The sequence below is a fragment of the Glycine max genome, chromosome 12, assembly GCF_000004515.6.
Source record: "Glycine max cultivar Williams 82 chromosome 12, Glycine_max_v4.0, whole genome shotgun sequence".
Lineage (NCBI taxonomy): Eukaryota > Viridiplantae > Streptophyta > Magnoliopsida > Fabales > Fabaceae > Glycine > Glycine max.
The window spans coordinates 34,428,777-34,453,953 of NC_038248.2; the positions used below are offsets into that span (position 1 = coordinate 34,428,777).

At 34.5% G+C, this 25,177-nt stretch overlaps 2 long non-coding RNA genes across 3 annotated transcripts; one reads left to right on the forward strand and one right to left on the reverse strand.

The window, feature by feature from the left end:
• The first annotated feature begins 7,376 nt into the window (after positions 1-7,376).
• LOC106795423 (uncharacterized) lies at positions 7,377-12,080 on the forward strand. Of its 2 annotated transcripts, XR_005887424.1 has the most exons (3): positions 7,377-7,608; positions 8,069-8,188; positions 8,770-12,080. It is a non-coding gene; the product is annotated as an uncharacterized lncRNA (long non-coding RNA). The 2 variants fall into 2 exon arrangements; XR_001383946.2 differs by having other exon boundaries at positions 7,377-8,188.
• A 4,121-nt stretch (positions 12,081-16,201) lies between these two features.
• LOC106795424 (uncharacterized) lies at positions 16,202-18,914 on the reverse strand. The gene is made up of 2 exons (XR_001383947.3): positions 16,526-18,914; positions 16,202-16,425 (listed from the first exon to the last, which is right to left on the reverse strand). It is a non-coding gene; the product is annotated as an uncharacterized lncRNA (long non-coding RNA).
• Between the last annotated feature and the right edge of the window lie 6,263 nt (positions 18,915-25,177).

Genomic DNA, 25,177 nt, shown 5'->3' on the forward strand with positions numbered 1-25,177 from the left:
CACCAACCGTCGAACTAAATTGGCTTTATTACGAGGTGTTTTCTTTTGAATCATGGACTCAAGCTTTGTCCATAATTCATAAGCATTTGTGTAAGTAGAAACATGCTCGAAGAGAGTTTTGTCAATGTACTTACGGATCATAGCAACAACCTTCCGATTTAGTAACTCCCACTGAGCGTCACTCTTACCTTCTACCTTGTCTTTGTAGATGATGGGCTCATGCAAATCCTTGCAGTATAGATGATCCTCCATCATCGGCTTCCAATATGAGTAGTTGTTAGCCATGAGCTTGAACATGTCTCCATCATGAGTGACGTTATCCTCCATCTTGAACTACACGAGCTAATGACAGCTCCGGATGAACCTGGCTCTTGATACCACTGTTGGGAAAAACTCGATGGGAGGAAATACCAGGGAGATTCCTAATGTGGGACTTCACCTCACACTTGTACTCCAACACATCTCCCCCTCAAGTGTGAGTCTCTTCCACATGGAAGCCTCCCCCTTCGAGCGAAAGTCATCATCCACAAGTATAACCATTAGAGCCTTCATGCTCTAGCTACCTGCGGTACTTGCACCGCCGCTCCATCTGCGGGACACGCTGCCTGGACTCACCGCCAAGAAGACTTTCGATACAAGGGATCCCCAAAGCTGAGATCCATCACCATCATCTTACTCGTCTGAGCCGATCACCAAGTCGAACAACCTGGCTCTGATACCACTGTTGGGAAAACTCAGACTTTCCCGCTTCGTGAAGTTAAGATAGGCACTTAGTAATTAAAGGTAGTAATGGGAGCACACGATTATAATTCTCCAATATGGAGATTTTTCCACTATACAAAGTGATAGTAGAGTTACAAGGATGTGTTTACAAAATTGACTCACTCTATGGTGGCTCACTCAAGCTTGAGGATAGAGACTTTCCAAGCTATTTATCTTCTCTCTCAAAGAGGCTCTTTCTCACTCTAAGAAGTAGATTCACTCTTTGTCTTGGATGGATAGGAATGAAGGCTCCTACCCTTATTTATACTACTCCACCTTCACAATGAATGGTGGAGATTACTTGTATCCTAGGGTGGAGATTAATTCTCTAGAATGCTCCACACATTCTAGGAGTCTCTACACTCTTCTACTCCCTTCCATACTCTTTCATAAGGTTCTAGAAGGTTCCAAACATCTCCAGAATATTCCAGAGGTTTCCACATTCTTCCACAAGCTTCTAGAGAGTTCTACACTACTCTAGAGTTCTCTAGGACGTTCTAGAAAATTCTACACTTTTCTAGAAAGCTCTAGAATTTTCTAAAACCTCTCCAATTAAGGAGGGATCCCAACACCATCCATCATAATTAAGCATTGAAACAAGAGAATGAGGAGGTTTGTATCACAGAATTATATTGTATTCCAGAGAATATACAGATATGTATGTTTATTCCTATGTTTGTTGTTAGATGGTTATCTAAAAATATTAATTCCCTTTCGGAAAAGTTGTATTTTTATCTCTACGTAATTTTTATTCTCACGCTAATGAGAACGGAAATTTACATTCTCACGAGAATGTGATAAATTATTTTATAATTCCACTATAACTTTCCTTTTTCATTTTATTTTTTATTTATTATTTTCCAATTGTTGGAAAATCTAAGAAAGATAAATATCGGAAAAATTAATATTAATGAGACTTAAGGTTTTATGTTAAAATGTGATATTAAATTTATTTATGTGATTGTTTATGATTATTATCTCTTAGATGTTTCCTCGTTTGAATTTCCCAATAAAAATTTTTAAAATATTTTTAAAAATGTTAAATAAACATATTTTATATATGTCAAAGAATAACATTTCTAAGATATAATTCCCAAAAATATAAAATGATTCTTATGAAACAAACATAGAAAGGAAAGGAAAAGAGGAAAGAAAAGATTGAGTTTAGCCTCCAACCCAAGACTTGTATCTTATTGCCTCCAAAACAGAATCCAGATCAAGTAATTGATGGCGGAAGATGATGTTGAATTGTAGTGCGTGAATGAACAGAAGAAATGTACTGTAAAGAACTAATTCGACATTTTCATGTGATATCCTTAATAACTTTTTTTAAACGATGTTATAACTAATTATAAAAAGAATTAGAATAGATAGATTTATACCAATATAAATTAAATTATTTTTTCACTATTTAATAACTTTCTTTAAATAATTGTTTTACAAAATGAATTATTAAATTAAAATTTTATATCATATAAATATAAAAAAATCACAATATATAATTTGAAATCATGTAATATTTTATTGATGTGACAAAATTAATGTTATATATGATTTAAAAATATTTAATTATATTTTTTATTATTTTAAACTTATTATATGGTTTAACACAAATAATTTAAATAAAGAATAACTATAATTTCCTGCAAAAATAAGAATAGCTATAAACTAGAAAAAATATTTTTTAGGACGGTGAAATGACGGTTCCTTAAGAATTGTCTTGGTATATATAACAGTGACAATTTTGTAATATGAGATTTCTCAACAAAGACAGTTTGTCATTCTAAGACAACTTTTATAAAATCGTTTTAGAAGTGAATGTATTTTTTAGTTTTAAATGTCTTCGTCTACCCTTTTGCGCTTCACTCTCCGACTCCTCTTCTACCTCTTTCGGCTTCTCTCACCCATCTCTTCCACAACAAATCCCCTCTCCCTCCACCTCCTCCACAGAATCTCCCAAACCCTTAATGATGTCGTTTCGCTCTCCGCTATGGTTCCTAATTTCTCTCCCCCTTCCCACCAAAAACATGGCCACTAAAACCCTAGAAGACACCAAGCCTCCCCTCCAAGACGACGTCTGCACAAAAATGTGTCCTTGTAGTCGGCATTGGCGTCCTCAGATGTTGTAGCGACGTTGTCCAAGGAAGCATCATTCTCAGGAAGTAGAAGAGGAAGACGCTGCTAAGGAGAAGAAAGAAGAGATTGGCGAAGACGAAGAAGAAGAAGAGGAAGGCGAAGCGGAAGAGAAAGAGAAAGACAAGAGTAAATGTAATAAAAGTAAGAAGGATATATAGTTACGCCAGCGCTGAGTGAGAGGCCCACGATGGAGAGGAAAATGGTGGAGCGCTTCTCTATTTATAGGCAATGAAGAAGGGAGACACCATTTTTATCCATCAATACTTATTCACAGGAAGTGAAACTGTAACAACCGTGCCTTTTGGCTTTTCTTTTAAATAAATAAATAAATAAATAAGAGAATTAGGTCATCAGTTTCCTCACTATATAAAGCAACTTTTTAACCCTAAGCAACTTTAGAAAACATTTCTATTCCTTTTTCTTTAACTCTTAAGAACCCTAACAGAGCAACCGAAGGAGGAGCTCTAGAGAGCACCAGAAACACCACCATTGCTAACGAAGAATGCTTGAGGGACTACATCAAGATAAATGGTGAGTTACTCGTACTTGGTGATTAGAATGAACATGGGATCCCTAGAGGATCAATTTTGAATTATTTTGAGTTGTTTCTTTTTTTTTTTTTTAAATTAAACTCTATTTTCCCTAAATTTTTCACTTGTCATTGTGATTGAATTTCACTTGTGCAAATTTGATTTATTTACATATGTTGCAAGTTTTGATTTCACGTGAATTATTTACACGTTTCAATGCTTTGATTTCAATTTGAATTATATAATAGTAATCATATGTATATAACCCAAAGTGACTTTCCAATTTGATTTTCACTTTCTTAGTGAATTAATTCTAACCATTTTGTTGATTTGCGCGTTCATGTTTACGAATTGCAGAGAAGAAAAAAAAGTGGCGTTCCAATTTGCGTGGTCCTGGTTTTCTTTTCCTTTTGGTTATATGTATATATATTAAATATATATATATATATATATATATATATATATATATATATATATATATATATTAAAAATATTTCAAATAATAAAAGTAATAAAAATAAAAATTGAATAAAGTTATAGAAATTATTAAGTTGTAGAAATTGTTGCTTAATAATGATTACTTTTGCTAGATTTTAATTTGTTTGTAGTAGAAGTTCTTTTTAATTAAAATAATATAGTTTGATTTAATTTATACATGTTTTGTGCCATGTAAATATTACTACTGGGTGATATGTGTATGATTCATGAGATGTGATAAATTATTTTATTGAGATCATGAAATTGTGATTGAGATTGTGTGTAAATGATAAATTTTAGTATGTAATGAATTATGAAATACACAGGTGTTGAGATGCTGTATGTATTGAGTTGTGAGCTATGAATTATACAATCACATAATTGTAAGACCCTTTAAGGGCGACGAGCGATGAGTTTATGATGAGTTTCACTGTTGGAACCTGACGAGTTTAATCACTTAAGGCGCGACGAGTTAAAATCATTTTTTTGAAAATAATTGAGATTTTGAAAACAATTGAGTAGTTGTATGTATTGCATAGTTTATAGGCAGTGTGTTAAAATATTTTTTGGGTTGAACCTGAATCAGAAGGGAAAGACCCTGACGGACTTCTCGGAGTCTAGACTTTGTGGGTAAATACACTCGGTTTGAGTGCTCCTTTAAGTCTGTGCCAATCTCGTATGGTTGGATCATTCTCGCAAGATAAAGTGACCCTGACGGGTCTCCCTATGATTTTACTTAATGAGAGTGACCTGATTTACCCATTGTGAGGCGTGTCTTGTCATGTACTCCTAAGCATCCGACGAGGTTTTTCACTGAAAATGGTACCACATTGTATGTAGACTTGAGTCTAGTGTATCTGTTTCATAATGTTTGTGTTTGACTTTCATTGAGTTTAACGACGGATGTTTTGATGTTATTTTCTGGAGTGTGTGATTCATGTGTAATGTGATTGGTGATTGAAAATAAATTTAAACGATAAAGCGGTGAAATGATGTGGATTGTATTAAGTTGAGATATGTTTTAAATAATTGTACAATGTATTTTGCTTATATTTTTGTTTATCTGTATTTTATTTATAAATGTGACAACTCATTCCTGGTGTATGTTTGTGTTTGGATTGATTATTATTTTGTTTTAGATGAGCCAATATATGACGAGTTTCATGTTAGAGATGGAGAAGCTTAGCATGTGCCAGGAAAATGCTCTGATCGGGGCATAGGGTTTTATTTCATATGTTATAATTTCAAGAATAATATAGTTGTTTTATGCTTTCTGCTTTAGTGTGACTTCTTTTCATTCAGAATGAGCGACCTTGTTTTCAGTTGAGATTGATTTATCATTATTTTTATCACTGAGCAAATGTGAATCTTTTATCCTTTTGAAATGTTTTTATTTAAATGTGTTTTAAAATTTTCAATTAATTCCACATTCTTATTCCTTTTTATTATTATTAATATGTGTGTGTGGTAGAGGGTGTCACACAAACTACTTCTGTATGGCTAGAGGTAATATCATTGAACCCAGAATGTTAACTTTACTGTGCAATAGGTCACTTTTTATTATTGTTTAAGTGTTCCACAATATCTTTTCAAATGATTTATTTTGCTTTATTTGTTTCAGGTTATAAGCACCTGGGGTGTTAAAAACAAATTTGGAATTCTGTCACTGTCATATACTCGGCACGCTGAAGATGTTCGCCAGGTAGTTTGGGATCCAAATCCTTTACTTTAATTTGTGATCTTAGATTCACTCATAATTGGTAATTTGGTATTTATATTTATCGATGTTTCAGGTTTTCTACTAACAACCCTTTTGTTTTGTAGTTTGTAGTCCTTGTTAATGAGTATTATAATGTATATTATCACAATTTTATAATTGTAGTTATAATTGTTCTCTCCAGAGTGAATTTGAGAATGGTGCTTGTGCCTGATTGGTTTCTGTATTATGGGAAAAATAGATAAAATGAAAATCTGAAAAAATGGATGCAATGAAAATGGGAAGACACAGTGAATCTATGGCCATGTGCTGCCAAAAGATGGTGATCTTGTTATATATTGCATTGGTGAAAGAAGTGAAGTTGGAATGCTTGATACAGGAAAAAATACAGTGGAAAAGCATTCACAAGCATTATAATACTTACCTATTTTGGAAATCTTTCAAAGTTACTATGATTCCCACTAATCATAACTCGTAAGATCATTTCTTGCATGAGCACATGATAGGCAAAGTTCTGAATTTGGAAGTTACAATTTTGTATTAGGAAGTTATAGCATAATTATTTTATATTAAATTCAAATTAGGCAGTTATATGTTATGATCTAACATTTGTGTAATTAAAATGGAAACAAGAGACATTTTCTGAATTCAAACTCCCCCTTGTGTATCTGTATTCTATGTAAGATCTTGTGTGCTGAAAAAAAGCTTTTACAAAATAGAAGTCTTTGTTTTGAACTTCGTGAGTTTTGGGTGTTTGATGATTTATTCATTGGAAGAAAATGTTCAGCTGATTTGATAAAGGCAGTGTAATTGTATGGGTAAACCCTCAACTTAGTCCCTAAGATTGTATCCGTCAATCACTTTAGTCCCCTTTGTCCCTTTTTAAAATTTACTCCCAAACTTTGTAAAAAGGCACTCTCCTTAGTCTTTAGTCCTTTTCTATCTCATTTTTCATTGACATTAAGGACGACAATGAATGACTACAAACTCAGGACTATCTTTAAAAGTCAGGGACTAAAGTGACTGACACCAAAAACTAATTTAAGGGTTTACCCATTATTGTACAGATGCATATCAAAGACTGGTTTTCTTCTTCCTTGCAGGAATCAATTCCCAATGATAATGTACACTTCAGAAACACCCTTTTTCTTGGCTTATACTCATTGTATTATAATATAATATTCATGATCATACAGGGTGATTTCTTAGTACATTTTATGGATATTGCCCGAGATGAACCGGCTAAAAAACATGATGAAGTCTCAGTTGAGAAGCTGCAGGTATAGTAATGAAATATCTTTCAATTTATCCTAAGAGTGCAGGTATAGTAATGAAATATCTTTCAATTTATCCTAAGAGTGTATTTGGATGGAGAAATTTTAAATTTTAAGAATTTCAAATACTTCAATTGAAATTCTTTTATTTTCAAAATTTTGTGTTTGGATAAAAAAAATTAAAATTATGAGGATAAAAAAAATGAATGAAAAAAAAAGAAAAGATATGATTGGTGTGCTAGTTATACGTGTTCCTCTATGCTCACACCCGATTGATATTTTAGGAGCTCAGACTGTGTTTCTTGAAGAAGACGGTAAGAAGAGAATTTCAATTTCTCACCTTCTAAAAGGAAATTGAAATTTCAGAATTTTAGTTGTTTAAAATTCTATTTTAAAATTTCAAAATTTTAAATTCTTCATAAAAAATATTCAAACATTGAATTTTAAATTACAGAAATTCAAATTCTCTAATAAATTACTTTCCTTAGTTAAAATTTTCTATCCAAACACACTCTAAATTTTTTGTTCTCCTAGTAAATTTAATTTGTCAATTGCCTATTTTAATTTTGAAAGGGGCCTATATTCTAATTATGTGGTTTTCCTTTTCTATTTTATTGTTTTCCTCTCTGTTGTTTACTTTCTTCTAGACCTTGCATTGCGTACTACAGCAGCTTCAGCAGATCTTTTTCATGAAGGCTTAACCTGTGTTGTGGTAAGTAACTAACTCAGCTTGCACGAAACTCTCAGAGCTGTAAACTTCAGTATTCACACATGAAATGAACATTTCACTTTCAAGAAAGATCTTCTCAGCTTAGAAGGTTGGACACATTTAATGATCTTGAAGTTACTCTGAGAAACTCTGGTGTCAATGATCTGGAGGAGCCTGTTAGCATCACTAGCCTTGAAACATTTTCACTAAGTTACAATGTCTTTTCTTCTCCATAAGTTTCTCAGTGTCCCTTGCATTTGCATCATTAATGCTCTATTTTTGGTTTTGGTTTCATGTGCACTGGCCACTGTCTATAGTGTTATCACTGTATAATGGTTTGCTCTCTATCACTGTGGGTTGTCTGCATTATTCTCAATTTATTATATTTCAATTAGCACTAAAATCTTCTATTATCTTACTTTGGTGACTAAAATATATTTTATTTCATAAATCTCTCTTGCAGGTCAGGTGGTCTTAGATGCACCATTGCACCTCAAAAGTCCGCAAAATTGTCAAATTTTATGCGTTAATCCACTTGTTGTTTCTGCAAGTTCAAGTGCTCAATTGACTTAGTGTTAGAAATGTGAGGTTATTATTGTTTAGTAGCTTTAGCAGGTGTGATATTGTTAGATAACAAAAGCTCCAAAAATATAATTTGTCTGAGTGCATTTGAATGCTATAACTCTCTCTTCTCAGTCTCTGAATAAAGTTAGAAGACTGAAAGGCTCGTTAGTGGTAGTGGTTTTAGTTCTTTCTACTTTTGAGTATGTCATGGATCAAGGAAAAAAAGCCATAAAAGAAAAAGTCTAAGGTTGAAGTAGGAGCTTTCCAATATCGTTTATCAAATAGAAATAACTAATTTAGAGTAACAAGTATTTCTAAGTTGTTCCATTTAATTTTACAGTCATATAGTGTAGATATGTGAACATTATTTTAAGTTCAAGTAATTTTTATTTTATAAGTTGTATCCAGATTGCTCTGTTTCTCTGATAATACTGTATTCTTGAGCACAAAATTGATCAAAAGGACACATTACTCATTCAGTTCCCTTCATTGATAATTAGTCTCATAGGATATGCTTATACATTTTTTTCCCGTGCAACTTAGTTTATTATTAATATACTATTATTTGTTTTGACTGATGAGTTTTTCTTGCTCCACCAGGTTAGGAATTGGGTACCGGTTTCACCCCACCTTATTTGGCACCCTCCACAATTGGACCAATAGTTTTGAAGGGTGTAAACTATGCCTCTGGTGGAGGTGGAATCTTTGTGACCATCATGATATCAAAACTCGGAGTTCAGCTCATTGTAATATTTTTCAGCATTATAATTTTATAAAGTCCTTTGTTTTGTTTCTAAATATTTCTCCTACAAATTTTGGTGTTATGGTTACTAACTTACTATTATATTAACATTTCACCACATGCAAGGGTTATTCAATCTGGGAGCTAAAAAATTTGTTGTGGCAAATCTGGGGCCTACTAGTACTGGGTGTGTATACCAAGCCAAATGTAGTCAAATGACTGATAACTTGAAAGATGGAAAGGAATCAAATTATAGTTTCGGAAAAAACTACACATACATCTCAAATTTGGAGTATACATGTATGAATGGAAAAGGAAAAAAAACAAAAATAAATAAATGAAGAGAGAGAAATTAATAAATTTAACAAATGATGTGGTGTGAAATAAATATAAAAATAGGAGAAAAGGATAAAAATGAGATAGAAAAATAAATCTGGGTGTATGAATATAATAATCATATAGTTTCTAATTTATTCTCAATATCACATGACTGAGATTTTCATGTGGATGATGCAGGTTCTTATTATCAATTCCTTCAATTCTCTTAGTGTTACCAACCTGATCATGATTAATAGTCCAAAATCTCACATACACGTAAATGGTCGTGAGGGTGCCACATTTTCTCATATTAATATTAGTGCTCCTGGTGATAGTCCTAACACTGATGGATTTGACATTTCTACTTCCAAAAATATCATGATCGAAGATTCAACTATAGCAACTGATAAATTAAAAAAAGTTTTCATCTAATGAAAATATATACAGTATCGAATTTCAAATTAGTGTCTTTTTTTTTTACTATATGTGTAATTTGAACTTACACTGTCTTTATAATTAAACAGGTGATGATTGTATTGCCATCAATGGTGGCTCCTCCAACATCAATTGTGCATTTGTATGTAACATTTTTTGTTTCTAACACATGGAGTGATGCATAGCTTTTCTTGGGAAACAAAAATAAGGAGACTCCATTGCAAGCTACGTCTCCACCTGGAACTCCTAATGGTCTAGTGAGCAACTTTGAGATGAAATCATTTGATGGTTCTACCAATCCATACTTGGGCTTAACTGCCATACTTGCTGCTGGCATTGATGGACTTTGTAGGAAGCTTTCTCTTCCTGAACCTGTTGGTAAAGATCATAAATCCTTTTATTGGTTGTTATGAGATTTAAATAACTTAAAATACTAATCTCAGGAGGGAGAACATATCCGTTTTTGGTAGTTTGATTTTTCTCCTTCAAATTTTTTCTTGAATGAATTTCAAATGATATTGAATAGAAATTTTTTCTTGCCTGTTCATACTGTCTTGTTTATAATTACTTATTGTCTAGTTAGAGAAACTAGACCTGCACAATGCTCGCTACCTTGTAAAGAAACAACTTGCTCGTGGTTTAAGGCTCAATTATGTTGAAATTCTGGCATTAAGAGGTACAGTGTTTTTCTTTTTTTGCTGCATTTCCTGTAGTATACTATGATTGAAATTCCTGTGAAATTAAGATTGAAGAAATAATATTTATTGTTTTAGGTTGATTGATTATTATGATTGGTATATAGATGTTTTAGAGGTTTCAAGGAAGGAGTTTGCTACCAAGATCAATCATTTCCCATTTTTATTTATTGGGCTTGATTATCATGAAATGATTGGTTTAAAAATATTTTGATGAATCTAGTTTCTATTTTTTTTCTTCAGAGTATCGTACCATAGGCCTGAATAACATGAATCCAAGAATTTTTGTTGCCAAATGTAGCTTGTTTATCATAACTTTCATGGTTTCAAGTTAAGATGTTTCATAACTTATATAAAGTAATTTTCCTGGATCATGAATTCCTGATGCAACAATGTTGCATTTTTCAATGAATGAATTTTACTCCTGATGTTGTTACTAATATATTCACTATGGATTAGCCTTATGCAGTTTTTTACTGTTGGCAGGATCATGTGGGCTTTATTATATTAAGCCTGAGTAATTTCATGAGTTTGTCTGACCTTTTTTTTTTTAATTTCACTATTCCCTAAGATATAGAAACATGGAGCATGTTCTTTTTCATATTACTTATACTTATGTTACTTGTGCATCACAAAAACTTGTGTGGAAACAGCATTCAAGGGCCTATTCTTTCCTCACTTGGAACAATAACTAGCTTGCAAGTGCTGTAAGTGATTTCTTGTTCTTCTTAGTTCTTTTGGCAGATTGATTTATTTGTCTTTATTTCTTAGGTCATACAATATATGGTACAATGCCAATATGATATTCTCATCTTCAGCACAGGAATATTAGGAATTGATGAAAACTCCAATCCTCTCTTCAAATTTTGATTTTGAATTAAGCCTTAGAGGAATTAGTGGACACAATGTGCCTTCTAGATGTGTATGTTGCTTTGCATCTCTTCCTTTCCCCTTTTTCTGATGTTGCTTATTTATATTTTTGTGTTTGAACTCATTGTCGAGATTAAAGTTTTGTGAACAATTACTACTTGAAGGCTAAAAATAGTTTACATCTATTTTCATGGCATGTCTTGTAAATATTGTCACTTTGATATTTATTTATACAGGAAAATTGTGAGTCTAAAAATAGTGCAGTTGACTGAGTCTTTAGACAGGTTTGTCCATATACAGATATCATTGAAATTGCTTTTAGATGGTTTTAAAATTTGGAATCAAATGGAGCTGAAATTTTTGTGGGTTTCTCTTAATAGAAGGAATTCGGATTCCATTATTTTTTTGGGATGAAGCAATGATGGCTGGAATTCCTCACTGTTGTAAATGCTGATAATTTAATAAATTTAAAGATGAGTTTTTATTTTATTATTGTTTTGCTGGTGAAGATGGCCAAATCAAATTTTGGGACATGGATAATATTAATCTTTTAACAAGCCCTGATGCAGAGGGTGGACTATAGGTGGAGTTAACTTTTTTTAAATCTTTTGTATTCAAAATTCTTGCTAATGCTAATGGTCTTAACTTAACAATTAGAAATTTATATTTAAGTATTATGACTAATGTTTCATTTCTATTAATATTTGCACAAGCATGTTGGATTAGCTTGTTATTTTTCTAATTTATTCTACTGGTATCTTAATTCCACTATGCCATACCCTTACATACCGTGGAGGACTTGACATCTTTTGGATATCTTTATTATTTGATGTCTGTATTTCTTTGTGAAATTATTTGGTTTAATCAAGTTGTTTGAAGTTACTTTATTAGACATGAATTATGCATTGCATCTGTTTTTTTTTTCATTTTAAATGCTATTATTTTTAATTTGTCTCATATTTTCTCTTGGGGCTATCTTCTACTTGATATCTAAATTGTAGGGTCATTAAAAGCGAATTACTGGTTTGGCCTTTTCAACCTGTCTTGACATCCTGGTTTCATCTAGTGCTAATGCTCAAGTACTTCTTTTAACTATTCTCCTTTCATTTTGGATTCAAGGTGATTTGGAAAACCTCATGCATAATAATTTCTTTTGGAGATCTCTGTTAGTTATCTGTCTTTGGATTATTTGTAATTATTCAATGTTACCTTAGATTTGCTTCCCAGTGTAAAGGATAACAGGATAGGCTTAGAGGAAGTTGCCAATTCTTAATTTGTTGTTCAGTATAATTTTTTTGTTTTGTTTCTGTGAATGTATAGTGTCTTTTCATAATAATTTACTTAATTGAAATAATTTCCGTACAACTTTTAATTTTTAATTGTTTTTACAAAAAAGACATTCTAAGACTTCTTTCAATTTTTAAAAGAGAAGAGAAAATGGTGTTGGCTATTGAATCTAATACTGCAACTTTTTTCTCTAAGAATTAATTTGGGGTATTAGGGATTTACTATTATTTATGAATTTATACGAACATACATGCATGTATTATTTTATTAAAACTTTCCATTTTTTATTATTTTATTAGAATTGATATAGAAATTTTGTTATTAACCTTATATATTATTTTATTAGAATTTTCTATTTTTGTATTATTTTATTAGAATTTTTTTATTTTTTTTAAAAAAATATTCTAAGATTTTTATATAAAAAAACGTATTAGAAAGTGTATATTCTAAGACGATTTTTGGAAAAATCATTTTTGAATCCTCCATATTTTAATTTTAAAAAAAGAGACTTTTTTAAACGGTTCTTTAAAAAACAGTCTTAGAATCTTTAATTTTTTTGATTTTTTTAAAAAGAACTAGGATTCTTAGATGATTTTTAAAAAATCGTCTTAGAATCTTCATTCTTTTTTATAAAAAAATATTCTAAGATGATTTTATGTTTAAAACCGTCTTAGAATGATAGTTTTTCTAAAATATTTTTTTAGAAACTATTATGAAAAGTCTTGACTTTCCACAAGACTGACTACAAAGACGATTCAAAATCGTTTTAAAATTTATTAGAAAACCACCATGGAAACAGGTTTTTTAGTAGTGATAATTTCATAGTTAAATTGATAAATAGATATATTTTATATAAAACTGCTAAATAATTAATAGTATAATAAATACTAAGTTTATGCACATCAATCCCTTCTATTATAAAAAAAAATATATCAATCCATAAAATAATGCATTGGTCCTTTATAATGCTCAATATGCAATTTTAATCCATCTATAAAATAAAGAAAGAGAATATCATAAAAAAGATAGATAGTAAACATAATTAAAAATATTTGACAACACATGGGACCAAAGCGTGCAGGTTCCTCCCCTCCCACACTTATTATTTGCAAGACCACAAATAAAGAGGTTGAAACTCTTCATAATATATTGAGCACTTTTGAGAAAGCGTCTGGCCTCTGTGTTAATTTTTCCAAGTCAAAAATTTTCTTTAGGAAAAATACTCAGCAAAGCGTCAAAGATAATATTTCCAGCTTCCTAGGTGTTTCTAAACGCTTAGGAACATTGAAATATTTGCCATCAATGATAGGAAGAAAGAAAAAGGCTATGTTCAACTGTTTGAGAGATAGGATCTAGAACAAAATAAATCGTTGGTCTAGCATACACCTATCAAAAGTTGGGAAAAAATTTCTACTTAAACTAGCCAGTTTAGCCCGTGCCGATCCATGGGCCTGATACTTCTATTTCAGTATTGAAAAGTTAAAATAATTAATATTGAGTTACATGTAGATAATAAAGTATGATTTTAAGGTAATGTGTTAATATTATATATTGTTTGATATATTGTTTGAAATAAAAGAAAGGATATACAATAAAAATATGTGGATCAAACGCTTACATTATTGGATAATATATACCTCACTAAGTCATGAAACATCAAGAACACTAAGTTATGAAACATCAAGAGACAGAAAAAAGATATGAGAAAAATATAAGTTAACGAATTAAGTCCATTATTAATCAAAACAAACCATAAACTGTTCAGTCAAAATTAAAAAGAAATTGAAAAATTATTTGATACTGAAAGGTATTGAATTTACAATATTAATAAAAATATGAAAGGAAGGCACGTGAAAGAACCTTTGGGATGCACATAACTAAAATTAGATATTAGTAGTGCTAGCCCATGTTTTCAAATTGTTGGATGCATTTTTTTTTTTTTTTATTGAAGAACCTTTGGAATGAACATAACTAAAATCAGATATTAGTAGTATTAGCTCGTGCCTTTAAATTGTTGATTGTATTTTTTTTTTTTGATTGAAGAACCTTTGGAATGTACATGATCAAAATCAGATATTAATAGTGTTAACTCGTGCCTTCAAATTGTTGATTGCATTTTTTTCTTCTTTTTGATTGAAGAACCTTTGAGATGCACATGACTAAAACCCGTGCATTTAAATTGTTGATTGCATTTTTTTTTAAAAAAAATAGTATTTGTAACTAAAATTATTTAAATGTCCTAACAGAATACGCTTATTAATTTGAAAATCATGATAATTTTAATATCCTAACAAAATAATTAAAATTCATTAAGTACCTATTAATTTGGAATGAAAACTAACAAAAATACAAATAAAATATGCTTATTAAGTAAACATTAACAAATTGACAACGATTACGTCAAAAATAAATACAAAATCGAAGCTGATTTAAATAATATGTTAAAATTGATAATACAATATTTAAAATTGATGGTTAAGTAACATAAAAATTTTAGTAACAAAACGATAACTGCATCCACTTGACATTAATGGTTAAGGAACAGATTTTAAATGTCTATTAGATCGTTTTAGGTTGTGTTGGTTTAAGATTTAATAACAGAAATTTTTTATTGAATATTACATTGCATTAAAAATTATGGCAGGGTATGTCAATACTGTTTTCAATAATTTTCTTTTTTACTTTTGATGACATTGGTTAGTATTTATCTAGTATATCTATTAAGAGAAATCTTATCCTTTCTCTCCCCCTCCTGATTTTGTAATCTCAATACATTTCTTTTTTACTTAAATATGTTTTCAGGATCCATAAATATTTTTTTATTATTTTTTATCCCTTTAAGTTTATATTTCTAATTTTAATCGTTCTTGTAAGTTGATTTTTTTCTTCAATTTGATCCTTATAAGTTTTTTGTTTGTTTTTTGTTCCTTTTAAGTTTGTGTATTTTAATTTCTAATATTGTTTTGGAATAAAAAAAAGGATGGATATTAATTTGAAATTTATGACGGTTAAGTACCTATTAATTTGAAATGAAAATTAACAGAAATACGAATAAAATATGTTTATTAATAAAACATTAATAAATTGACAATGGCTACGACAAAAACAAATACAAAATTGAAGCTGATTTTAATAATATGTTGAAATTGATACTGTAATATTTAAAATTGATTATAATAATAATTATTATAAATGATTATTATTATAAATCATTATTATTAATTATTATTATTAATTATAAAAAAATATTTTTGTTATTATTATTTTTTAATTTATTATTGTTATCAGATGCAAGGGGAATATCGAAAAGCCATCATGTCACACAGTTGAATTCAAAATGGGATTGGAAGTTCAACATTATTTTTATTGGAAACATTAATTCAGCAAAATAAACATAAAAGACAAAAAATAATAAATGTTGATTGACATTGACGAAAATAATAAATGCTGATTGACATTGATGAAAATAATAAATGTTTATTGATATTGAAGCAGCAAAAACGTAGAAGACATAAAATAGTGGGAAATTGAAGGAAAGAAAACACAGAAGCATTAAAAATAATTTATTTTTATTTTTAACCTGTATAAGCACAAATGTTAAGAATATCTACTTCAGAGATTTTGTACACGTTGATACGTTACCGTAATAAGAACAAAGATATTAGAGAAGATTGAAGATCACTCGTGAACCTCAAAGTTAATCATAGTAATAGACGTCATTTTTTGTAAGTAATACAAAGATGAACACGGTAAAGAAAGGAGCCCAAACATGGAACACAAAAAAAGATAAAAATAGGCATTTTCGTTCGATGCGATTCAGTGACTCGCCGTTGTCCCGTTTCCCATTTTCGTTCTTCTCCATTCGTCTGAACTCTCCTTTCTGTTCCTCTCCATCACTAAAGTTGTAACCTAAATGCATAAATGAATCTAACATCAAAACTCCATTACCGCATTAATAAACAAACAAATGAAGAAATGGGGAAGAAACAAAGTTGTAGTTATCGGATACCTATGAATGGCGTCCGTTTCTGAGAGTTGTCGTTGTCGGATTGTTTGTTGTTTGTTGTTCTCAGCCAAGAAAATAGCAAAAGTGCAGTCAGTATATAGAAAAGTTAAAGATGTTAAAGCAAAGAATAGAAGAACATGCAACAAAAATAGGGGAAACATATGGGAAACATTCGAATCTGACCGGCAAAACCCCAAGAAACCCAAAATGTTGGACCACAGTCAAGAAGGGTGAGGAACACACAAAAAAAAGCAGACAATCGAAGAACACATGGAAGAACATATGAGAAACTTATGTGAACCATTCGACCGTCACAGGAAAAACCCCAGAAACCAAAAAAATTAGGTCTTGGAAAAGCACAAAAGCGAAGCACACAAAATGATGAACATGCAATAGAAATGAAAGGCAAAAAATTTGAATTTGACCAAGCAGGAGGAACAACAAAAAATTTCATCTTTTGTACTGCGAGAACAAACAAATAAAAAAAAAGGTAGAGCAATTGAAAAAATAACAAAGCCTTTGTGTTCTAAAAGATAATAGGACGAAGGCTTTAAAAGTAAAATAGTTAAAAAAAAGTAACAAAAATGTGGGTATAGGCCACAAAACAAAAGCAGAACAAAAGAAACACTAAATGTAAAGCAAGAACAATGCTCAACCTTAGTCAAGAAGGGTGAGGAACAAAAAAAAAAAATCTTTTGTACTGCCAGAACTAACAAATCCAAACAAAGGCAGAACAATGGAAAAAAAATCAAGCCTTTGTGTGTCGAAGGGTCATGAAACTAAAGAAAATAGCCCAATGATATAGATTTGAGCTGTAAATTCAAGGCAAACAAACAGGATGAAGGCTGAGGAACTTAGAAAACATAACAAAGGCAGAACAAAAGCAACACGAACCTGTTGAGGTTCTAGCTCTAGCGTAGCTAACGTCAAACACGAAATGGAAGAACATCTATTTTTTTCTTCACGTGATGAAAACGGAACCGGTACACAACAACACCAAGGCATTGTCTTCCATTGCAGTGGGTTATTAAGAGAGAGAAAGAGTGCAGACATTTGGTGTGAAGTGTAAAAAGAAAGAGTGTTATGAAGAGAGAGAATGAGAATGGAAAACGGTGAGTGAGAACTAGGAGTGAGAACGGGAAAATGGTAAAAAAAAAATGGGCGCTTGACATTTCTTATGGGAAGCAGAAGAAATGCAATAAATTAATAAAATAAAAAAAATAAATGTTTGACAATGACGTTTTTGGGCAGGAAGGTGGATTGTTGGCAAGATGACCCGTGGCAAAAAAAAAGGCTCAGATGGCATTGTCAGAGCCTTGTTTGTATATATATAATAGAAGATTAGTGGCCCAGGCAATCCCATCCTATTGCATGAGTACCTTTTTGCTTCCTAATTCCCTTGGTGATGAGATTCAAAACATGCTAAATTCTTTTTGGTGGGGCCCAAATAAGAATTCTGGAAGAGAGATAAATTAGTTTAATTAGGATCACGTAACCTAGAAAAAAGAACATGGAGATTTGGGTTTTCGTCATCTTTATGGCTTTAACTCAGCCATGCAGAGAACCAAGGTTGGAAATTCCTATCTGACTAAGATGCTATTGTAACTAGAGTCTTCAAAGTTAAATACTTTGCTTAGGGGAACCTTTTGGAAGCTAATTTGGACCACAACCCAAGCTTTATTTGGCGTAGCATCTATTCTTCACAGGTGGTCGTTAAGCATGCATTAGGTGGCGTTTGGGAAATGGTAAAAGCCTCATTGCATGGAATGATCCTTGGTTACGCGATACTGACAACCCGAGATAGTTTGGAAGATCTTAGAGTTTGTGAACTCATTGAGCCTACTACTAAAACTTGGCCCAATGATGATATTCAGCATAATTTCAATTCGAGTGATGCTGCAAGATTCTATCCATGCCAATCCATTTTGTAGAGGATGAAGACAAACTGGTGTGGAATTATAGCAAGGACAAAGATTACACCATCAAGTTTGCGTATTATCATGCCATGGAATTATTGATTTCTCACTTACGTGTGGAAGGTGACTAGAAGCTCATTTGGGATATGCATTTTCCTCAAAAAATAAAGCTCTTCATATGGAGATTGGTTTGAGATTGCCTCCTAACTAGACTCTGGTTATCTACAAAAGGAGTTCTATGCCCCATCATTTGCCCAATGTGTAACAGGGAGCCAGAAACGACATGACACACTTTCTTTGGATGCTCAAGAATCACTACTCTTTGGGTTGAAGCTCAATGTCGATGCATAATCCAACCAATAATGGACAACTTAATTTTATTTCCACGCTTCGCACTATTACATGTGACTTTTAACAACAGTTTTTGTGTCTAACACTTAATAAAAATGTTACTAAAAACCTTTGGTCACATTAAAAAATGTTGTCAAATTATAAATAAATGTTATTGATATGTTTTTACGATACTTTATTAAATGTTGTATATAGTTCATGTTGCTAAAGCCTAAAAATATCACAAAAAGATTTTAATAACATGGATTATGCAACATTTGGTAAATGTTACAAAAACATTAGTAACATTTATTCATAATTTTGTGACATTTTTCGAATGCCATAAAAAAACATTAGTAACATTTATTCATAATTTTGTAACATTTTTTGAATGTCATAAAAAATTTTTAGTCACATTTTTATTAAGTATTAGATAAAAAAATGTTGCTAAAGATTACATTGTGGTAGTGTTGGTACATTTGGCATTGTCAGAATGAAAAAGTATGGGATGGTATTGAGAAACCAGCTATTGTTTCATTTAATTTAGCCAAGGACTATATCCTTCCCAGGAGGAATTCTTCCAAATCCAGAATTGTTGGAGCACATTCACATATAGTATCCTAGGGTGCTAGCATTTCTCAATGGAAAAAGCCAACTGCAGGTACACTAAAGTGTAATATAGACACAACAATTTTTCAATAGGAAAAAACCGTTGGGCGTGGTGCTTGCATTGACAATGTTGAAGGTGCTTTTGTAGCATCCATTAAATCCTACAGAACTGGTGTTCTTCCAGCACTAGAAGCAAGAACTTCTTTATTGGTTGCTATAACATGGGTTCATGATCTGATGTTGCAAAATGTTGTTTTCAAAATGGATTGTAAGTATTTCTTTGACAGTTTGCATTCTCCATCCTCCATGGAAAGCAAGCTGGGTACTGTTATTAGAGCTTACAAGAATGCTGTCACCTTGATAAGCAACTCATCTTTGAGTTTGATTCCTAGACAAGTTGTTAGGAACGCAATGGACAATTCTGGACTTCGAGGGCCAGACCTCCTAAAATAAAAGAAAGCTAAGTTTTGTGTTTTCAATTCATACTCTACCTTATTTCATTAGATGGTATTTATAATGGATTACAATAACAAAATTTGTAATTCTATGATGACAAGTCCTAACAGAAATGAGAGAATATTCCTAGTAATGGCAGACAGGATCAAGGCACAGATCCTTAGATGTCCAGCTCAGCAGAAACGGTTATCCAGCTCAGCAATCCTGCTCAGACAAAGTCCTTGAGGGATGTTGGTGCTCTGTTCTTCCTTCTTGGTCTAATTTCTCTAGCTGCTGCTGCCTTGCTATCATCCTTCACCCCTTCCGGAAGCACCTGGTCCTCAAGGTGATAAGCTTCACGCAACTGATCCCAGTTCTCCCAAGTGGTATCATCAGGTGATAAACCTTGCCATTGAACAAGGACCTCTAGTTTAGAATCTGCAGAGTTAAGCGTGTTGAGGATGGCTAACGGGGTAATCACAAGGTGATCATTCTCATAGCGAGCAGGCAATGTGCTGCAATACTGGTCATTATCGGGCTCTGGAGAACGAAAAGGCTTGAGGAGTGAACTGTGGTGGATAGGGTGTATATGAGCATCCTCTGGTAACTTAAGCCTATAAGTTGTTGGCCCAATATGCTCAATGACCCGAAAAGGCCCATAAAATGTCTTGTCATGTTTGGAGAACCCACTGGGTTGACCCGTCACTGACTTCTGACGATGTGGTCGTAGTTTGACCAGGACCATGTCGCCAACGTTGAAGTGAACATCGCGCCTTCTAGCATCAGCAAAGTGTTTCATACGACTCTGGGCTTTCTCCAATTTCTTCTTAATTTCCTCGAAAATAGCTTGACGATCAGTGAGCATGTCTTCAACGGTAGCAATGGTGGAATCACCTTCCAAGTATCGCGGAAAATTGACAGTCTTCTTACCAAAAGTAATCTCATACGGGGAGAGACCGGAGCTTGAATTCCAAGAGGTATTATACGACCATTCCACCCATCGCAAGAGCTTGCCCCAGGAAGATGGCTTCTTATGAACAAAAGTGCGAAGGTATTGCTCGATCACTCTGTTCAGGATCTCGGTCTGTCCATCAGATTGAGGGTGATATGCAGAGCTGAGCCTGAGCTTCGTGCCACTCAAATGAAAAAGCTCCTGCCCAAACCTACTGAGAAATAAGGGGTCACGATCGAAAACTAAGCTGCGGGGCATTCCATGAAGTTTTTCGACGAGATCCATGAAGAGAACGACCACCGTGTATGCAGTGTGTCGCGTGGGCAACATTTCGAGATAAATGCCTTTGGAGAAGCGGTCAAGACCACGAGAATAACGGTATGGCCTTGGAACACCGGGAGCCCTGTGATGAAGTCGAGGGATAAGTCCTCCCATGGGCGCAAGGGTATCGGTAAGGGGCAGAGCAATCCCGCCGGCTTGCGAGTTTCGTACTTTGTGTGTTGGCAATCAACACAGGAAGCGATAAAGCGTTCTACATCCTGGCGAATTCCCTTCCAGTAGAAGTTCTCCGTCAATCGTGCTAAGGTCTTGGCTATGCCCATGTGGCCGCCGGTTGGGGTAAAATGGTACTCCGAGAGCAGTGTTGAAGTAAAAGGTAGAGCTTGGGGAAGCCAAATACGTCCTTTATGGAGGATCAAATCATTAGTGACTGAAAAATCTTGATGGACATCTGGTTGATCAAGGATAGATTGGCGGAGTTGAACAAATTCATTGTTTTGGTTCAATTGTTGTCGGAGTTCCTGCAAAAAGGTTAAACAGGGCACTGACAAAAACATTAAATTAGTGGAAGAAGATTCCGGCAACCTGGAAAATGCGTCTACAGCCTTATTGGAACTACCGGAACGATACATGATGGTGTAATCATATCCCATCAAGCGAGCGAGATACATCTGCTGCTCAGGTGTTTGAATCACCTAAGTAAGCAACTCCTTCAAGCTGCGATGATCAGTCAGGATATGGAAACGGCGACTGAGGAGATACTGGCGCCATTTCTTAACGGCAGTAGTGATTGCAAACAATTCTCAAACATATGTCGAAGCACCCATTATTTTCGGAGGAAAAGCTTTGCTAAAATACGCAATGGGATGGCACTGTTGGGACAACACAACTCCCATGCCTGTCCTAGAAGCATCTGTTTCCACCGTGAAGGTGAGGGAAAAATCTGGCAATCATAAAACAGGAGTAGATGTCAGCATTTGTTTAAGGTGAACGAAGGCAGCATGAGCTTCCTCAGTCCACTGAAAAGGATCCGCCGTGACCAATTTGGTCAGAGAGGTCGCAATGGTTGCATAGCCGCGAATGAAGCGTCTATAGAAACCAGCAAGGCCCAAAAAATTCCTGAGAGTGCGTGCTGACTGCGATTCCGGCCATTGCTGTATGGCCTGCACCTTGGCCATCACTGGTTCAACTCCCTGTGCCGATACCACATGGCCCAGGTATTCAACTTGAGGTTGAGAAAACATGCACTTGGAAAGTTTCAGGACGAATTGTTCCTGCAACAAAATTTGAAAAGCTTGCTCTAAATGAAGCACATGATCCTCCAACGTGGCGCTGTAAATTAGAATGTCATCAAAGAAAACAATAATGAATTGACGAAGGTAAGGACGAAAGATTGTATTCATTGTGGCTTGGAAGGACGAGGGGGCATTGCATAGCCCGAAGGGCATCACCCGGAATTCAAAGTGCCCATGGTGTGTGCGGAAGGCAGTCTTGCAGATATCTTCTTCAGACATGAGAATCTGATGATAACCTTGTAATAAATCTAATTTAGAGAACCAGGAAGCGCCACCTAATTCGTCCAATAGCTCGTCTATCGTAGGTATTGAAAAACGATCCTTGATAGTGAGGGCATTAAGTGCTCTGTAATCCACGCAAAATCTCCAGGTTGCATCGTGTTTCCGAATGAGGAGCACCGGAGAAGAAAATGGACTCGTACTTGGGCGAATAATCCCCCTCTGCAACATAGAAGCTACCTGTGATTCAATCTCAGCTTTCTGATAATGTGGATATCTATACGGGCGCACATTAACAGGTTGTGAATTTGAGGTTAAGTGGATATGGTGGTCTGTTGGCCGGGAGGAAGGGAGAGTAGTGGGAGGTTGAAACAGTGAGGCGAATTTGGTTAAGAGTGACTGGATTGCGGGTGGGCAGGGAGGATTGGATGTATCGGAAGGGGATGTGTCTAGGGGGATAACGGAAAGGTGGAAGTCAATGCTGGCTTCGGCAGTGCGAACCAGACGCCGAACTTGGTTGGAAGTGAGAGGTTGGAGGGTGGAAGTATCTTCGCCCGTGAATTCAATAATGCGTCCATTATGCATGAATTTCATCGAGAGTGAGGTGTAGTCCGTTAAGATTGGACCTAGAAAGCGTAACCACTGGACCCCCAGTACAACGTTGGCACCACACAGAGGCAACATGTGAAGGTCAACGAGGAAGACAATGTTCTGAATTGTCAGTGGCACCGCTTGACAAACTTGGTGGCAATGAAGGAATTGACCATTGCCCACCATAACTTTCAAAGGCATGGTAGGACGAGGAATAAGGCCCAATCCAGCAACCATGGAGTCTTGAATGAAATTATGGGTGCTACCCCCATCTACAAGGATTAACACCTGATGATCAGCAACAAGGCCGAAAAAGCGCAAGGTTTCTGGTGCTAATGGTCAAGTGAGAGAGTGCAAGTTGAGTTGGGCTTCGTTTAGAACAGATGGGTCAGGCGAGTCGGGTTCCAAGCCCAACACGTTATATTCTTCAGCGGGTTGCTCGTCCTCATCAGCCACTAAGAGGTTTACCCTAGAATTGCAACGATGACCACGATGGTAGCGTTCGTCGCAATTGAAGCATAAGCCTCGCTCTCTGCGCGAAATCAGTTCCTCTGGGGTGAGGCGTTTCAAAGGGATGATGGAGAGAGGCTTGGCTGTGGAACCTGAAGGAGAAAGAGGTAGCGAAATTGGGGGTGGGCCCGAGGGTGGAGGCTGAGAGGGAAATGGGGTCGAGCGAGGACGCATCGCCCGTCGCGCCTCGAAGAGCTTTTCTTCTTGCAGTCGTGCAAGACCAGCAGCTTGGGTAACCGTTAATGGTTGCAATGGCTGAACCTCGCGATGAATATCCGCATTGAGGCCTGAGACGAAGCAGCTGAGGAGAAAGTGAGGTGGGAGACCCACGATGCGGTTCGCGAGATCCTCGAATTCAGAGAGGTAAGCCTGCACTGTGGTTTTCTGGGTTAATTTGAACAGGGCTCCAGTTGGATCCTCGTACTGGGAGGACGCGAAACGAGTTTGCAAGGCATGAAGGAAACTCTGTCAGGAGGAAAGTTGGCCATTACCGGCCATCCACTGATACCAGGCTAGAGCACGGCCGTCCATGTAGAAGGACGCGATGGTGAGCCGGTCGTGGTCTGGGGTGTGGTGATATTCAAAAAATTGAGTGATTTTGAATATCCAACCCAAAGGGTCAGACCCATCGAACCGGGGCACATCAAGCTTGACTCGAGGAGGATGGGATGGGGGTGAGGATGGGGAAGCATGGTGAGGTGAGGTGGGTGAAGGTTCAGGGGATTTAGTGGCCAAGGTTGAGATGAGAGTGTCAAGTTTATGGGTCATGGTCTACAGGCTTTCGCTGAGGCTAAGCTGATGGATGGTAAGCTTAGCGATGGCATCTTCCAGTTTGTCAGAATTGGATTTCGAAGCCATGAGTGCGAGACGAGAGCACCAAATTGTTAGGAACGCAATGGACAATTCTGGACTTCGAGGGCCAGACCTCCTAAAATAAAAGAAAGCTAAGTTTTGTGTTTTCAATTCATACTCTGCCTTATTTCATTAGATGGTATTTATAATGGATTACAATAACAGAATTTGTAATTCTGTGATGACAGGTCCTAACATAAATGAGAGAATATTCCTAGTAATGGCAGACAAGATCAAGGCACAGATCCTTAGATGTCCAGCTCAGCAGAAACGGTTATCCAACTCAGCAATCCTGCTCAGACAAAGTCCTTGAGGTATACTGGTGCTCTGTTCTTCCTTCTTGGTCTAATTTCTCTAGCTGTTGCTGCTGCCTTGCTATCACAAGCAAATCTAATTCTTCACACTCTAGCTAGGGTGCCTAGATTTAATGCTAATCCACTTTCTTTTGATATTGTACCAGATTGTATTCATCAATTGATTATTAATGAAATGAGATAAGTTCTATGCATTAATTTTTTTTAATAATACAAGATAAAAGAATCAAAATAAATGAAAAATATAAATGCTACTAAAATATAAAATGTAAGAGAAAAATGATTATGTATTGATAGTGTAAAATTATTTTAAATGTAAAAGCTTTTAAAAATAAAAATTAATTAATAAGTTT